At 37.2% G+C, this 17,512-nt stretch overlaps 1 protein-coding gene across 4 annotated transcripts in view; it reads right to left on the reverse strand.

Moving 5' to 3' along the window:
• The window catches only part of IFNE (interferon epsilon), a 48,339-nt gene that overhangs the window by 17,219 nt on the left and 13,608 nt on the right, over window positions 1-17,512 (reverse strand). For 2 of the 4 annotated variants that reach the window (XR_004053883.1, XM_010375356.2), the window contains exons 2-3: window positions 15,537-15,662; window positions 15,182-15,403 (exon numbers count right to left, since the gene is read on the reverse strand). The gene's annotated coding sequence lies outside the window, so the exon portion shown is untranslated. Of the gene's footprint in view, window positions 1-15,181; window positions 15,404-15,536; window positions 16,047-17,512 lie in introns of those variants that run through there. The other 2 variants (XM_030919075.1, XM_030919076.1) reach the window with 2 other exon arrangements.

Raw genomic sequence — 17,512 nt, forward strand, 5'->3', positions numbered from 1 at the left:
CGTATAATCTAAATGTCATCAAATGACATGAAACCTAGGTTTCTGAGTGATGGAAAATGAATTTACAGTTCACACACACATTCTGAGAAGTCAGCCTCACTTGACAAAGGCAAGAAGGGTGGAATATTGATGAATTGGAGACACAGAACTACTACCTTCAAAAAGTAGTGTGACTTATCTAATTACTGTAGCGATGTGAATCAGGGAGAGTCAGTTTAGACATGTGGCTCTATACATGATACTAGGCTGGTTAATTTCTATTATAAAAAAGTAGAGGGCAAATTAGAGATGAAGTCATAATATAGTTTAACATAGTACTATGCAAAAGCTGAAAATTATGTTGCTCCTGAATTTGAATTCTCAGCCATATATTTCTTAAATGAACTAGATATCTAGTGCATTTGGCAATAAACTCTATAAGCGTTATTGATGCTCAGTAAGAGAAGAGTGGAAATATTAGTGATTATCTATTATAATCATAGCAAATATAGCCTTAATGAAGGAAAATAACGTGGTCACTCATGAACACCTTTTAGTATGAGGAGAAAATCTGAGAAAATGCTTTAGTAAAAATTATTTGAGTACATTAGACTTGGTGCTGAGGATAATGCAGTCAATAGGACAGAGTCCAGTTACTAAAGAGCTGATTTGCCAAAGGTGGTCTCATACCAACCATACAAAGAGAAAGAATCTAGAAGACTGAGGCAACTTAACTTCCTATGCAAACATAAAATAGTAAAACCAAGGTTCAGGATTGGAGCTATAAATTAATGCTTCACACATGATACAGTTTGGATGTGTTTCCATCCAAATCTCATGTTGAATTGTAATCCCCAATGTTGGATGTGGGACCTAGTGGGAAGTGATTGGACCATTGGGGCTGATTTCGCATTAATAGTTTAGCACCATCCTCTCAGTGCTGTCCTCACAATCATGAGTGACTTCTCACGAGATCTAGTCATTTAAAAGTGTGCAGCACCTCCCCACTCACTCACTCTCCTGCTCTGGCCATGTGATGTGCCTGCTCCCCCTTCCCTTTTTACCATAATCATAAGTTTCCTGAGGCCTCCCCAGAAGCTGAGCAGATGCCGTCATGCTTCCTGTACAGCCTGCAGAACCATGAGCCAATTAAATCTTATTTCTTTATAAATTATCCAGTCGCAGGCATTTCTTTATAGTAGTGTGAAAATGGCCTCACACTACATGATGATATTCAATATTTATCCAGTTATAAGTTTAGGACAAACATGTTTTTTTGTTTTTGTTTAATAGAATCAGCTTGGTCTGGAATCTGTATTAGTGTATTGTCACACTGATGATAAAGATACCCGAGACTGGGAAATTTACAAAAGAAAGAGGTTTAACGGACTTACACTTCCAAGTGGCTGGGGAGGCCTCATGATCATGACAGAAGACAAGGAGGAGCAAGTCACATCTTACATGGATGGCAGCAGGCAGAGAGAGCGAGCTTGTACAGGGAAACTCCACCTTATAAAGCCATCAGATCTCATGAGACTTATCCACTGTCATGAGAGAAAGACCTGCCCCCATGATTCAGTTACGTCCTACTGGGTCCCTCCCACAACATGTGGGAATTCAAGATGAGATTTGAGTGGGGACACAACCAAACTATATCAGAATATGTAAACTCCCCCTTATAAAACTATGAGACTTATTCACTATCAAGAGAACTGCACAGGAAAGACCCGCCCCCATGATTCGATTACCTCCCACCAGGTCCCTCCCACAACATGTGGGAATTGTTGGAGCTACAATTCAAGATGAGATTTGGATGGAGAACAGCCAAACCATATCACCTTATTTATCTTTTTTGATCTTTGTTGGCTTAAAGTCCATTTTGTCTGAAATTAAAATAGCAACCCCTGCTTTTTTCTGTTTTCTGTTTGCTTGGTAGATTTTTTTTCAGCCCTTATTTTGAGCATACAGGTGGTATTCATTTGAGATGGGTCTCTTGAAGACAGCATACCATTGGGTCTTGCTTCTTTATCCAACTGCCAGAATGTGCCTTTTAAGTGGGGCATTTAGCCCATTTGCCTTCAAGGTTCATATTAATACGGTGGATTTCACCCTGTCATCATGCTGTTAATCGATTAGAATGCAGGCTTGTTTGTGCAGTTGCTTTATAGTGTCACTGGTCTGTGTACTTAAGGGTGCTTTTGTAGTGGCTGATAATGTTTTTTCCTTTCCATATTTAGCATTCTTTTCAGGACCTCTTGTAAGGCATGTCTGGTAGTAACAAATTCCCTTGGCATTTGCTTGTCTGAAAAGAATCTTATTTCTCTTTCACTTATGAAGCCTAGTTTGGCTGGATATGAAATTCTTGGTTGGAATTTTTTTTTTTCCTTAGAAATGCTACATAATGGTCCCTTATCTCTTCTCATTTGTAGAATTTCTGTGGAAAGGTCCACTGTTAGCCTTATGTGGTTCCTTTTGTAGGTGACCTGCCCCTTCTCTCTAGCTGCCTTTCACATTTTTCTTTCATTTTGACCTTGCAGAATCTGATGGTTATATAGCTTGAGGATGGTGTGTAGTATCTCATGGGGGTTCTCTGTATTTCATGAATTTGAATGTTGGTCTCCCTAAGTGAAGTTGAGGAAGTTTTCATGGATGATATTCTGAAATATGTTTTCCAAGTTGATTGCTTTTTCCCTGTTTCTTTCAGGGATGCCAATGAGTCATAGATTTCATCTCTTGCCATAATCCCATATTTCTTGGAGGTTTTGTTTGTTCTTTTTTATTCATTTTTCTTTATTTTTGTCTGACTGAGTTATTTAGGAGAGCCAGTCTTTGAGCTCTGAGATTCTTTCCTCAGCTTGGAACTAGTGCAGTTGTTTGAAGGAAAGAAGGAACTCTGGCTTTTTTGCTGGTTCTTTCTTGTGCTGTTTCTTTCTCATTTTTGTGGGCTGATGTTCCTTCAATCTTTGAAGTTGCTGTCCTTTTCATGGATGTTTTCTTTTTTTAATGTGATGCCTTTGGGGGTTTGATTATGGTATGAGTTGGCTTTAGTTGACAGGCTTCAATTTTAGTCTGCTCCTGGGTCTTGCAGGAGCCCCCTCTGATTACTGCCTACATGCCTGTGTTTCTTTTGTTGGGTGTTCTGATCCACAGGACTCCCTTAGGCAGGGCCATTATTGGCATACATGCTGTATCCATGCCAGGTCAGCCCTAATCTGCTGTCTGTGCACTTTCTGGGGAAACACACGGTTACACCTGTCCACAGAGTTCAGGTGGAAGTGGGACTGCTGAGTTGGCAGTTCTAGCAGGTGTGGGCCATCTGACTATGAGAGGTGGGGGTTGGTGGGGCTGCCCTCCCTGTCATCCAGGGGTTTCCAGGGCAATAGGAACCTGTGCCCCTTTTCAAATTCAGGCAGAAATAGGACCACCAAGCCAGAAGTTCTAGTGGACATGGCTTGTCTGGCTACCAGTGGCAAGGGTGGGTAGGAATGCCTGTCCTGCTGTCTAGATGCTTCCTGGGAAAACAGGAGGCTACACCCACTAGTTAAGTTCCCACAGAATTAGGAACACTGGGTTGGAAGCTCTAGCAGCTGTTGACAGCCTAGGTTCCAGTGGCCAGGGTAGGTGGGGTCGCATGCTCTGCTCTCCTGGTTGTTTTACTTGTTTTGCTTATAAAGGGAAATGTTCATTAAGATTCTACCTTTAGCCGGGTGTGGTGGCTCATGCCTGTAATCCCAGCACATTGGGAGGCTGAGGCAGGAGGATCCCTTGAGCCTGGGAGTTTGAGACAAGCTTGGGCAACATGGCCAAATTTCTTCTCTACAAAAAATAGAAAAGGCATGGTGGTGTACACCTGTAGTCCCAGCTACTTGAGAGGCTAAGATGGGAAGATCATCTGAGCTGCAGGAGGCTGAGGCTGCAGTGAGCTGTGATTGTGCCACTCCACTCCAGCCTGGGCAACACGGCAAGATCCTTACTAAAAAAAAAAAAAAAATTTTTTTAAATAAAATAAAATTCTACCTTGAAGCTGTTTTCCTGGAATGTATCTAAATGCGAGAGTCCAATTTGAACCGGTAGAGGGCAGAATAACATTTAGCATTCATCATTGGAATGTGTTTGCACATGAGGTGTATCAACAGTAAGGAAATAAAACAACTCTAGGTATTCATGTGTCTTAGTAAGTACATTTGGTTAATTAACATAAGGCCATGTCATGTTCATCATTAATGAATGCACTCAAGGCTTTTTTTTTTTTTTTAACCAACACTCCACTGTTTAAATACCTTGCTCATCAAAGAGACACCAGAGAACAACGCTAAGTTATAAAAAATAAGGGTGGAAAAGCTCCCAAATATCCCTTAAAAAACAATTATATTGGAAGGTTTAATGAGGTCAGATTAGATAATAAATAACAATCTAGAACTAGTATTAGGCTAATATTACTGATTTTATGCTTACCTTTTAAAACTTTATTTTGTGTTATTTATTTATTATAGAGTCCCATAAATATATTTACCACTTAAATTGAAAGACCTATAGAAGATATTTTTAAAAATTATTTCTACACTAGTTTTTCCAATTGATAAGGTGATCAGTAACACAGATTTTTGATCCAACACTGGAAACAATTTAAAATAATCTATTCATCAATATTGAATGAGAAAAATAAACTATTATCTCAAATATTTTGATGAGATATTTCCAAAGAAACAAATTATATTCAATCATGATTTCTAAGACTTCAAATTAATGACAAACAGATACATGCAAATAAGATCAGGCATGTTTCTTTTAAAACAAGTGAAATTATAAACAAAAATCTTCTTCTAAAAAATTAGGTAAAAGGCAGCAATGTCTACTTTCCCCTGAAATATTTAATATTGTGGTAAATAATGACAGATGTAAAAAACATTATGAAACAAGCAAGAGGAATCAAAGTTACAATATGAAGACAATTTGGTCCTTTAGGGTAAAAATAAGGCTCCATTTGTACCCTTAATGAACATCCCATCATAACTCTAACCACTCTTGTATCCTCTTATTACCATAAATTGGTTTTTGAAGTTTCTGAACTTTCTATAAATGAAAACACATTTTAGCTTTTTTTAATGTTTAACTTTTTCATTCAATGTTATGTCTGTGAAATCATCCATACTGTTCATATATGTTGGGAATGTTGTTTTTTCAAGTTTTATGAGCCTCTTGGATCGTCTCTTTTGTGAAATGCCTGTTCCAATCTTTGTTTTTGGTAAGTACTTTCTCCTTTTCTTATTGATATTGATTTCTCTTTTTATTTTAGTTATTTATATATCCTAGATACAACTACTTTGTTGGGTAAATGTATTACAAATAACATCTTTCAGATTGAAGCTGATCTTTTTATTCACTTAAAGTTATTAATCTTAATGAAGACTAAGTTATCAAATTTTATTTGTTACTTCATTTTTGTCCTATTTAAGGAAATACTGCTTACAGTAACTAAGTACATAAATATCATGTCATAATGATATGCTTTTATGTTTTCTTCTAGTATCTTTATATGTTTAACTTTTGTATTTAGGTCTATGATGCATCTTTATTGTACGTAGTGAGGTAGCATGGATATTCAAGTGACACACAACATTTAAGAAAAATCTTCTAGGCTTATTGAATTGCAGTGACATATTAGTTATAAATCAGGTGACCATAAATATGGCCTGCATTTTGGCTCTATTCTCTTCTACTGATCCACTTATTTTTTATCTTTGTCCCAGACAGACTAGCTTAGTATTACTCTTCTGGATTTGTTCTTTTCTTTAAAAATTGTCTAGCCTAAGTCTTTTGTACTTCAGTGTAAATTTCAGAATTTTATTGTCAATTTCCATAGAAAAATCTGTTAAAATTTTATTGAGATTTTTTGAGAAATCAACATCTTAACAATATTGAAACCGCCAATCCATTAACATTCTATATCCTGTCTTTTTTAATCTGTGAGAAACTTATTCTTTGCCCTTTGAATGTTGGTCATATAGTGGTCATTGGCCAGGACATAAAGAAGCATGCTGATGCCTATCCTTGTTTTTCTATAGCCTCATCTATATGGACAACATTCTGTCCACAAGTGAAGAACAAAGCCAGAAGCAAACAGGTGGAATCCTCAGGAGAGTCTCTTTCTGTAATAAGGAGAAATATCTCATATTTGATTTTTTACTTCTGACAGGCTGTCTGGTCCCATCTCACCTATTCCCCTACCCTACCATCTATGAGACCAACAAGAGAGCTGGGCTACACCCAACTTCTGTCCCCTCACACTTGTGAGGATTCCAAACCCCACAGACCCTGGTCTACTTGAGGGAACCCCACCACAGTCCCACCTCCTAACAGCATAAAATTTCAAGCTATGCATACTACCTGACTCTTTCCCTTTAATTCAGCTTGTGTTATTCCTGTTTCCTCACTTAATAGTTGCAGTGCATGTGAGTAGTGAACTTTCAAACTTCATTGGTGGGTAAGTGGCACCATTGGTCTAGACATCCAATCATTGGTCAAGGGTTGATAATCTCTCCTAGGTGACCACAAAATACCTCCATATGGAGCAGATCCCTGAGAGAAGTCTTCTAATTACAACAGGAATAAGTTGCTTCACAATTCCTTTATACAATCTCCTAGAGCAGTTCTTTCCACTTTGGCTTCACTTTGGAATTATCTGAAAAGTTTTAAAAACATTGATGCTGAGACCCCTGTTTATTTTAGAATTAAAATGCATTCTTAACAATTAAAAATAATTTTTGACAGGGGAAGTGAAAAATTAGAAAATCACCAAAATTATTTTTGAGACTAGTAAAAATCTGATTATACAAGAGGGTTGAAACAGAACAAAACAAAAAAACAGTCACTACAGATAGAAAATTATCTATGTATAGCTACAAGTAAAATATCAGAAAAATAATCCAGAGGCATGTTAATATTAACTATTAATTGAGTATTGTTTTCCTAGGAATTCAAGAAAAATTCTAAAAAATCTATTACTATAACTCAGTGGATTAAGACACATGCTCAAAATAAAGAGCTATATAAAGTTCCTACCTGGAAACTCTTAATGGTGCAAAAACATTAATTGCACTCAGACTGGAGATGTGATGTGAGAGAAAATGAGGAGTCAAGAACACCTATGTGAGAACCTATAAAAGTGGAACTGCAGCTAACAGAATTGGAAAAGAATAAGGGAAATCATTTTTCCCCCAGGAGATTGGTTTTGAATAACCTCACTTTGAGTTTAGGTCTAAAATGGAGGTGTCAAATGGCGAGCACTTGGATATATAATTTTTAAACATAGGAATGACTTCCAGGCTAAACATATGCATTTGGGTAAAATCAGCATAGGGTAAAGTTTAGGAAAGGGACCTATGCTAGGAGATGGGTTGTACCTTTTGCTCCACCTAGGGCATAGATGAGCACAAGATGATGCCTCTACTTTCCTGGACCCATTCTTCCTCCCTCTATGCCCCAAAAGTTACCTCCTTTTCATTGTGAAAAACTCTATCGACTTTAAATTCTTTCCAGTTATTTTCTTTTCAATGCAATACATCATCATGATCACAAACGCCAAGAACCAATCAGGAAAGGTTCCTGTAATATTCCTCAGAGAAAAGCTCCTGTAATTAGAAAGCCTGCGAATACAACTTTATTGATAATTTCTGTTCCCATTGCTCATTAATAAATTTTGTCCCTTTTGTCTTTTCATTGTGCATATGTTCATACAATACTTGTGTATAAGTTAATAAATGAAAGGAATGAATAAAAATTTTTCAAAAGTTACAATTTAGTCATGTTTTATTCAATTATGTGCATTATATTGTTTTGGCCAATAATTTCATTATAATGAATATTTCATTTATACAAATTATTTATGTTAGGCAATGATGAACTTTTACAAAATTGTAACTTGTATTAATTTAGAAAGCAGATTATATGCCTACTGAACTTGTACCTCTAAGGGTAGAGGTTGAAAAACGATGTTAGTAGTAGGTGTGAAAAATTGTTGACTGCCTTTGGATTTGGCAAGTAACTTTAGAAAGATATGAGTTCAAGAAAGTGTTTTTCAGTATACAAGCAGAGAGCTAAAAGGGAATCAAGGAAATTCAGAATTCTATGAGTAGGATATAAAAATTGCTGTGTTTCCCATTCATGGCAATTCTGAATGCATGTCTTTGTTGTGACCATTCTACATTCAGACTACATAGAGTCATATCCAGCTACTATGAAGAGGACTCCATATGACCCAAAGACTCTGAGCTTTGAGCAGGAAGGAATTACTAGAAAATACTTTGGATTGGTCTCTTCAAGTTAGAATGAGTGTGCCGTACATGGGAGGCAAAGAGAAACAAGAATGTTTGGTGACCTGAAGGTCAATATGTAGCAAAGTCACTGCTGGTAAGCACCAAACCCAATTTATTTTCATTTTGGACACAGAGCTACACCCTACTTTGCTTTCCTTGCAGTTAGCCAAGAACATATGACTAAGTTTTTACCAATACAATATGGACAGATGTCATGGCCCTTTTTGGCTTGGCTCATGTAAATTTCCCATGGATGATTCTCTTTTCTCACTTTCCATTCTATGGACACCACATATTGAAGAAAATGGAAAGGGCCTAGTATTTGAACTTACTTGATAGCGCTCTTTCATCTCACCATTGGCCCACATAAATCTGACATAGGAATTACATTTGGAAACTGATATAACGTACTTTTTCTGCTAGAGATACCGCAGTCAATACCCTGAAAATCCAGGAACAATATCTCATCCTTGAATTAATCTGGATATCCATTGGCCCTGCCAAGGTGTCACCAGGGGAAGAGGTTATTGAGGACACTGCTATTCCATACTATTCTGTATCTTCCCTCCTCTCTTTCTCTGCTAATGAATGCTACCCAGCACCAGAATGGCCTTTATCTCACATTCCTATGTGATGGGAATTGTGGCTAGTCCTCTTCTTCCCCTTTCCTATGTACATTTAACTTCTCCTTCCCTAGGGAGAGGAGGGAGAGTGGGTTGGGAAAGAAAGTGAAGAGCTACCAGGGAAAAATCAGATTTCAAAGAATAGAAAATATATCAAGATATATTTCAAATATATTATTTCCAGTTAAAGTATACATATATTGGTAAAATTTATGCCTTAAAGCCAAAACTATGGGTTTTTTCAGATCGTAAGTGAAATAAAATGACTTTACCAAATGCTAATAAATTGCATCTACTCTTAAAAATGACACGAAATAAGCAAATACTTCAAGTAACATGCAAATAAGCTACAGATGTAAATAAGTTCCTTACCTTCTGAGTTTCCTGACATTGTTAGTCTAAGAACATCACAATGGTCTTTGAGATTATTGCCATGGGACCATTCTTATTCATCCAAAATGCCTCCTTCTTAGAGGTCTGTTTTGGGTTCATAATCCCTACAAGTAGGAGATCTTTTCTGACTCTGTACCAAAGGACCTTTTCTGAATGTCTTTCTTCTGTAAGGTACATTCAAGCAGTGTTTTCCTTCATTTTAATTTAATCCAAGAGTGTGACTTCCTACTGAATAGAGATTTGTGGAGAGCTTGCTGTTGTAACTTATTCAGCGATTGCTGGATCAGCTAAAGATAAGTTTAGAGCAAGATGTTGGGTTAGAGGAGACTTTCTTAGTGCAAACTTTTGCTTTAAAGAGAAAATAAGTCAATATCACGAGGTGCAAAAACATAGCTCCAAGATCCAGAATGGTGCTAGAGAAAAAAATAAGAATGTGCTTTACTCATCCACAAACGACTATGAAAGACCATATAGTAAAGAGGATATCAATTTCAAGGTGTTGGAATTTTAATTATTTATAAAGCTCTATCACTGTGTTTATTCATTAAATGAGACACATATTAAAATTCTCATATTTACTTATTAGAAAATACGATTTTTATCTAATATTCTATCTGTTTCACCTCCACTTTTTAATAGTGGTCAGTGAAGTGGTCCCTCCACATTGTCCCCTGGTGATACCAAAGGCAGATGTTGTCTTCCAGTACCAACCACAGTAGAAACTAAACTATGATAAATCTCATTTGCTTCATGAAAAATAGAAATGCTGGATACCATCTGAGTCAACTTAAATGGATAGTTAAGAATTTAAAAAAGAGAAAACAACCCCGTCTCTACTAAAAAAATACAAAAAAACTAGCCGGGCGAGGTGGCGGGCGCCTGTAGTCCCAGCTACTTGGGAGGCTGAGGCAGGAGAATGGCGTAAACCCGGGAGGCGGAGCTTGCAGTGAGCCGAGATCCGGCCACTGCACTCCAGCCTGGGCGACAGAGCGAGACTCCGTCTCAAAAAAAAAAAAAAAAAAAAAAAAAAAGAGAGAGAAAACAAGATATTTATGTTCCACAAATTAAAAGAGAATTTTAAAATCTCATTTCTACCCTCTATTTCCTCATCAACGTAATCATTCTTTTTTTTTTTTTTTTTTTTTTTTTTTGAGACGGAGTCTCGCTCTGTCGCCCAGGCTGGAGTGCAGTGGTGCGATCTCAGCTCACTGCAACCTCCGCCTCCTGAGTTCACACCATTCTCCTGCCTCAGCCTCCCGAGTAGCTGGGACTACAGGTGCCCACCACCACACCCGGCTAATTTTTGTTGTTGTTGTTGTATTTTTAGTAGAGGCAGGGTTTCACCGTGTTAGCCAGGATGGTCTCGATATTCTGACCTCGTGATCCGCCCACCTCGGCCTCCCAAAGTGCTGGGATTACAGGCGTGGGCCACCGCACCTGGCTAATGTAATCATTCTTATTCCTTAGCTTACATTTTCACTCAACACCATTCAACATATTATGAACAAGTTTGGATGTAAATGAATATTCTTTACCTAATTAGATTGAATGACTGTACAGTATTCTGTAATACAAAGGGAGCACTGTTAACCAACCAATCCTCTATAATAGCATATTAATTTCACTACAATTGTCTTGTATAAATAATGCTTCAATAAATAAATTTGTATATATATTTGAGCTGGCATATGGATATTTTTGTAATACAAATACCTAGGGCTGCATTTTCTGGGTCTGGTGGTTTAATAATTTTGGTAGATTTTACCAAATTAACTATAAGCATTTTTAAATTTTATACTTCTACTGTATCTACTCTTATCCCAACCATCACCAAGTAATCTTTTTGTTGTTCATCAGATCTTTCATTTATTTGAAAAGAGAGGCATATTATTTGGCATATTATCTACTCATAGCTATTTATGCTTCTCGTAAACTGCCTCTATATTTCTTACTCATATCTCTATCAGGTTCTTAAAATATTTGAACTTTTTATTTAAAATATTAATACTCATATTTTAAAATATGGGTATTTTTTTTCCATGTGATTTGAATTTTCTTTATGGCCCTTTGCTGGACAGAATTTTTTCCATTTAATGTGTTAAAATGTATTTCTTTTTTCCATTGTTGCCTTGGTTTTCATATTACTCAGAAAGAGATTTCCTGTCTGAAGGTTTAAACATGTTTTACATACACATATTTCTGGTATTTAATAGGTTTGCATTTGTTTCCTACATTTTGATATGCTAGGCATAATGTTTTCTATTTATTGAGCATGCCAGGCATTGTTCTGAAGTGTTTATAATTCAATTCATCCTCGTAACCATCCAATGATTTGGGCTATTTTTATTATACTCAATAGCTGAATGACCAGAGGCAAAGAGAAGCAGAGTAACATGTTCACTTTTCAGGAGGCAGGCTTCTTTTTGTTTCCTGTCTCTAATTTCTCTAGGTGTCCATCTGCTGGTGAGACCCAGTAAGAAATTTCTCCATCCAGGTTTCATCTCAACTAGCATGAGATCTTTGTGTCACAAAAGGCTTGAATATCTGCTGGTGGTATTCGCAGGGGACACAGTGGCATGATCTTTTGTCAGCAGGGAGCTATCTTCCATCAGCCCCTAAGGAAATGTGGATTCTTTCCTGTCTCCTAGTCATGAAAGAGGCAAGATTCTCATACAGACACTTGAAGATCTCATTCTTGTCCAGATTGTAACACTGAGCCCAGTCAAGGGAGCAAGTGGAACTGGAGCAGACTTAATACTCCAGTGGGAGAATATCTGTTTCTTCAAAAACATGATTTTATTGGATATAGGTTTCACAGCTCAGTGGCTGTATATCCAGGATCTGATGACATCATATGAATTGTCTAGACATATTTATATAATGTATTATATTTTACATGTTTTCCCATGTACTGAACGTCCTCAGCTTGAGCCTAAACTGTGCTGCCCTTGGACTCAGACGTGTCTGGACTTGTGTCATGGTCGTAGAGTGTGTTTGCTGTTTATCCTAAAAAGGAACCCATTCTAAGGAAGAAAAGAGTTATATCCACACCTGGTCCAGTCACAATAACTCTTGCTTAGCACAGTAACTCTGCTTTGTCAACTTTGACAAAGCCATGGGTGTAACTTTTTACTAAGGCTACCCCTTGGCTCAACCTTCATAGCTATTTACCTGAGTGTTGTGCATGAGAAAGTGATTTAGCGTTTTTTATTCCTTTTGATTTTTAATATCAGGCATTATTAGTAGGAGAAGACAGTACATGGCAATCTAAAAGAGATGATTTAGGGGAAAAAATATTTTATCTCAAACTTTGCACTCTACATTGTGTGTGTGTGTGTGTATGTGTGTTCAGCGTCACGTTTGTGTTTTGTTTTTTTCAGCCACCTTCTCCCACCCTGCCCAACATACATGCCCTGAAACCCTAAGTCCTATGGCTCCCACTACCCGGTAACCCACCTTCCCTCCCTCCATACCATACCATATATGCTTTTTGTTTGGTTTCATTTTCTTTTGTTTTGTTTTGTTCATGTTCAACCCCTCAGAGAGTCCCAAGTGCTCCTAGGAAACTTTGTGTTGGAAATTACAGCATGAACCTACTAGTGAAGTCTCTAAAATCCTTTCTCAATGGGACCCCTAATCTTGTATCTTCAATTACAATTCCCACAGGTGCTGCAACGTAAATGCTGAAATGTACGGAATCCTCTCTTTGCCTCTCTAATTTGAATGCACAATAAGAACCCACTTAGCCAGAGGCATTTCAGAGACATTTTTATTATTTTAGTTATTTCTGCTCCTGATCTCTGTCCCATCCACGGAGTGTATTATCTTTCTTTTCCCCCTCTACTAGGCACAAATGGATCCTTCAAAGTATTTCTCCTATAATCCCACCATTCAGTCTGGAAATATGCTTATTTCTTTCTAATTTCATCTAGCCTCTTTCTCTGGTACTCATTCCTCTATCTAAAGTAATGAGATTGGATTAGGAACTATCACTTTTTTAAAAAGATCTGTTATACTGAATAATACACCAGCTAAGAATTCAATTCTCAATGCTTTCCAAATAAATTCACTTTGATCCCAAATGTTTTCATACAGATTGGTAACTGCATTGTTCATCTGACATGAACTGACATCAATTTCTATTACTTAGAGTAATTAAATTTTCTCCAAGGATCTATATTTTATTTGCTGTAAGGCTTACGTTGAAACTTAACTTGGAACAAATTTCACTAAAACAATGTATGCTTACCTTTCTTATGTAGACTAAAGTTACATGATTTATTAGTCAATGGAATCCTGTCATTTGTTCTATTTAAATCTCACTTCATCCTTTCCAAGAGATAAACATCTCTACCTAAATTGACTGAACAGGTTTTCACACCTCTAAGAAACTGGATTCTTTTTGCATTGAAGGCAAAATTCACAGGACTGTTATTGTGTTATGGTCCCTTCCTGCATACTTACTACACAACCCTAGCTACTTACCTCTAAACACTTACTATATGCTGGCTATCTTCTGCCTACTCATAATGTTTTATGGATAAAATCCAAAGAAATGAAGAAAATTGTCACCAAATCTTTATTAATAGCTAGTGGCCACCTATTTTGGACAACAAATGAGTGAGTGGCCTTTTGACTAGAACAATGGGAAGAGTGTTACATCTTATAAAATTGTAAAATTGAGCCATTTATACCATTGGCATGTATTGTTTTAATATTTTCATAATATTAAGTTTTTTTAATAAGCTGAGCAAAAAACAGATCCTTTTAGAACTGCTCAAGATGGTGCTAATGGTGCTCAAGATGGTGCTAAGAGTGGGGTCGCTCCGGCATGGTGGCTCACACCTGTAATCCCAGCACTTTGGGAGGCTGAGGTGGGTGGATCACCTGAGGGCAGGAAATCACGACCATCCTGGCCAACATGGTGAAACCCTGTCTCTACTAAAAATACAAAAATTAGCTGGGTGTGGTGACAGGCACCTGTAATCCCAGCTACACGGGAGGCTGAGGCAGCAGATTTGCTTGAACCCGGGAGACAGAGGTTACAGTGAGCCATGATCATGCCATTGCACTTCATCCTGGGCAACAAGAGTGAAACTCTGTCTCAAAAAAAAAAAAAAAAAAAAAAAATTACTTCAGGAAAGCATTGTTTAAGATGATCAGAACAACTAGTTAGAAGAGAGGCTCCCATCTGGACTTCTGCCCTACATATTATGTTCTTATTTTATTGTGCCCTTGCTAAATAAGTGTAAAACCCACCATGTCATCAGAGAAAGATAAATACTTCATTTTCACTCTAAGAAGTAGCATATCAGGTCCATCCAGGAATAATGGAGAGTCTCAGAAACAAACATAAGAACTTAACCTCTTAGCATACCACATAAACAAGAAAGACTTCCTCATTTCTAGACAGTCTCCTCATATGTCTAATTGGCATTGACAATATGGTACTGGTATCTTCCTTCTTTCCTTTAATGCTACATTTTTAAAAGTCTGCATTCATTCAATATTTAGAGTGTCTCTGTTAAATGTTGAATAATGTGCTAAAGAGTTAAGAAGCCATGTCCTTACTATAAAGTAGGTAATAGTCTAGTTGGAAGAAAGAGAAGTAATCCATTACAGTACAATGAGGTGGGTGACATGGTAAGATTTGTGCTGCGGGCAAGGAGCAAATAGGTTCCAACAAATCAGACTATAAAGGCTTTCCATGAAGGGAAAAATTTTAAGTGAATCATGAATAACAGGAATGCTATTAACACATATAAGGGAAAGAATGCGTAGCTAGCAAAAGAAACAACTTATGAGCTTAGGTTCTCTGTGGCCCTAAATTGAAGGTCAGACAACAAATTCTGAGATGATGATTCTCATGCAACGAGTTTGTTTATTGGAGAAAGCTATGGAATCAACATTTGTGAGAAGAAAAGGCAGGACGGTTAGGCAAAGGGGAAAGCTAAGCTCCAGTGTGGTCACAAAATGGCATTAGCCAATAACAGGAGGCTGGGAAATGTGGTCTGAAGCTGGGATGACTCTTCGCAGGTGGAGTAAGGGGCCTTCACACCCCCACATAGACCAGTTGTTGAATACAAGCAGACCCTAGGGAGGAGTAGAAAATTTGGGTTAAATGACTTTAGCCAAAGGCAATTCCACAAATGGCCCCCAAATCTATTTACCAAACATTTATACTTCTCTAAAGAGGAGATTACTGGATAAGTTTGCCATTTTTCACCTTGGAATGAATCCTCTGTCCTCCAGAGGTTTGATTTTGTGTCCACAACACATTCTTTGTCCAGTCAGCATTGCTATGGTTGAAGTTTTGATTTCACTCAACCACATGGTATGAGGACCAGAAATCCTTACAGAAAACAAAACAAAACAAAACTTCTTTTAGTCTATTTTCCTTAAAAGGCAGTTATTGTCATGGGGTGCACCTAGGATATGACAGTTGCTACATATAGCTTCTTTAAGAAGGAAAATGTCTGATTTGCTGCTATGAAAAGGCAGTGATAGAAAAAAAAATCTTCATCAACTAACTCCTATATAGGGTGCTCACTTTTTCCAGATGTCATAAGAAATATGAGATCAGTAGCCTTAAAAAAACTATGCCTTCATCTCTTAAAAACCTACCAAGGCCATCAAGAAGTAGGGGTATGGCTTACCACGTGTAATCACAGGACCAGCAGCAACAGCATCATGTGAAAACTGTTAGAAATGTAATTACTCGGGCCACACCACAGACCTATTGAATCAGAAACAGTGGGATGGGACCATGCAATCAGGGTTTGAACAAATCCTCCAGGTGATTCTGATTCATGTTAGAGTGGGGCTTAACTTATAGCAGGTGCCCTTTACAAGAGTTCTTTTTATTTTTTAAAATAGAGATAGTATCTCACCATGTTGCTTAGGCTGGTCTCACACTCCTGGGCTCAAGCAACCTGCCTGCCTTGGCCTCCCAAGGTGCTGGGATTACAGGCATGAGCCACTGTACCCAGCCTGTTCTTTTTTTAAATTTCAAAAATGTAATAATTTTATTTTTTCCTGGTTCTAAAAGGAATCCTTATTCGTGGGAGAAATATTTAATCCAAAAAGTGTAAGTGAAGTACTATGAACATTTTCATGCATTTCTTTTCATATACTTTTCATGAATATTTTGTTTGTAGAAAATATGATGATGCTGTTATTATTATTTTGTAACCTGCTTTTGGATTTAATGATTTGCTTAGCTCAACACATATAGATGTAACAAAAATATAACTCAGCCTGCAAGTACAAATGAACCTACCCATACTCCAAGCCTTTCCATGTGCTACTAAGCCAGGAGTCCAATCTTTTAATACGTTTCTCCTTCCCAGTATTCCCAAGTTTAGAACTCTGGTTTTGGAGTTTTAAAACGGCAGACATATTTAAAAGTAACAATTTTTAATTTTGTGCTAGGCATTGAGGTGATTATACAAACAGAATATCAACTTCATAAACCTACATGTTTGGGAAAACATTAGGATATAAAGTGTTAGTTTAAACGTCTAAATATGAGTATTATTTGCTAAATGTTTCCATTTGACAGTTCCTTCATTCTGTTCTCAGTTCTTAAGAAAGCAATGTCAAGAGAAAGGGAAATATCTTTAATTCAAGATTGCAGAGACCATTGTGAACTTGAATAAAGAAAGCTAGGAGAAAATTATTATTACTGTTATTATTATTTTGCAGTGATATTGCACAATGTTATTCAGGTTTGAGTTGTCAAGAACACAGTGCAGGCTTTTGAGTCAGGCTGACTTGGGATAAGATCTTTGCTCTGGTATCTGCAAGCTCTGTGGCTTGCTACATTACTTTGAGCATTTTACTTCACCTTTACAGTCTTGTTCTCACTTGAGAAAAAATAATAATAACAGAAAGCATTTTGTGAGGTCAATTTGAAAATTGGATAATGTGCTAAATGAAGGATTTGGTTCTACAAACTTCCTGGTTTAAAGAACAACAAAAAAATTTTACAGACCATGAGAAGAAAAGTAACTTGTATTTGCAGTCCAGTGTAGTATTTCTCCTTCCTCCACTTCACTACCTTTGTGTGAACTTGAAGGTAAACATATCAATCCTTGGCCACAATGTGAAGTCAGCAAAGACTTGCTTCTGATTGCCAGCCTCTGCTTCCTTACCCCTCTTCACTGTCTCACTTTCAGGATCCTCTTCGGTTCCTAATCTTCC

Source organism: Rhinopithecus roxellana, chromosome 16 (genome assembly GCF_007565055.1).
Source record: "Rhinopithecus roxellana isolate Shanxi Qingling chromosome 16, ASM756505v1, whole genome shotgun sequence".
Lineage (NCBI taxonomy): Eukaryota > Metazoa > Chordata > Mammalia > Primates > Cercopithecidae > Rhinopithecus > Rhinopithecus roxellana.